The sequence below is a fragment of the Asparagus officinalis genome, chromosome 10 (genome assembly GCF_001876935.1).
Source record: "Asparagus officinalis chromosome 10, Aspof.V1, whole genome shotgun sequence".
In the NCBI taxonomy this organism is placed as follows: domain Eukaryota; kingdom Viridiplantae; phylum Streptophyta; class Magnoliopsida; order Asparagales; family Asparagaceae; genus Asparagus; species Asparagus officinalis.
In genome coordinates, this window is record NC_033803.1 from 24,289,704 (window position 1) to 24,291,334 (window position 1,631).

The following is a 1,631-nucleotide window of genomic DNA, read 5'->3' on the forward strand; positions in this document are numbered from 1 at the left end:
CATATTCTTTTTTTGTAAAAAAACCTATGAATTTAGATCATGTCTAGTATGAGGAAATAATAAAAGAATAAAGGCATATAAATGTGACTTTATTCATAAAGATATAAGTTCATGATGTTTAAGTACCAATTAACATGATCTACATAACAATGGAACGCCATCCATATCTATATTACTATATAAAAAATTTAAGGTAGGAAAAATTTGAAAGAAATTGGAAAATTGTCCATCATCTCATTAAAAATGTGAGGATAATTTGGTTATTTCATACAATTTTTTTCTTATCTTTTTTTTATTTCAAGAACTTTCTACTATGAGTCCACTCGACCATTTGTCAGATGCCTCGCGAAGCCGATTCGAAAGGCATTACTTCTCGGTGAAGGCAAAGGACATCTTCTATCACTACTGCAAAGGGGACTATTGGCGACGGACAAATCCGTCGCCAAAAGTCGAAATTCCGTCGCTAAATGTTTTAGCGACGGAAAAATAGAAATTCCGTCGCTAAAACACCGTCACTATATTCAGGGTAGCTAAATCAACATTTAGCGACGGCCAATCCGTCGCTAAATATCAGCGACGGGTATATAGCGACGGAAAATCCGTCGTTTATGTAGATTTTTTTGACGACGGAATTTTCCGTCGCTATATATTTAATCGTCGCTATTTATTATTGGCGACGGAAAATCCGTCGCCAAAAGTTGCACTAGTGCAAGTTGGCGTGTCAGTTTTCCGTCGCTAAAAGAGCTTTTAGCGACGGATATTCCGTCGCTAAAAGTAATCTGAAATTTTTTAAAAAATTATTTAAAAATTTGAAATTCCTGTACAATATATTTCACAGTAATAACACAATAATAACATGTACAATAAATTTACACAACACAAGCACATATAACACATTTCATTCTCACGCATATATAACAATTATTTCTCACTAAAAACATAATAAATATCCCAACATTATAAATGTTATTTATACAGCACACCCATTGTTTCAATGTTAAAACAAGTAAAATCAATCCCGATCATCATCATCCTCATCACCAACTCCACCTTGTCGAGAAGTCCCAGCCTAAAAATATAAATAAAACGTTATAGAGCAATACGTACATCATCAAAAACTGAATTTTACAGTAAAGTAACAAATTATAAAACAACAAGGCATGACATGCAAGTATAGCAATAATAGAGTATCATGGCATATTCTTACATGTTATATGAATCAGAGAGAGTATCATGGCATATTTTTATATATTATACACAAGCACGCACATGTTTTTAACAACGCACGCACACACTCTAACCTCACCCGCACACACGCACGCACCTGTACCTATCTCCACCAACACGCACACACGCACGCACGAGTACCCAGCTCAACCCAATCCCCACACTTCCCCCTCCCCCACCACGACCAAACCCAACATCAAGCACGCACATAACGACCACGACAATACAACACATGCAACACCACAACACAACAATAACAACACCACCACCACCACAATAACAATCCCCCAACCCCACCCACCAACCAACCAAACTCCTAGCCCCCACCCCCTCCCCCTCCATCATCATCACCACCACCACCACCACCACGACGAAAACACCCACCAACCAACAACATAACCAAC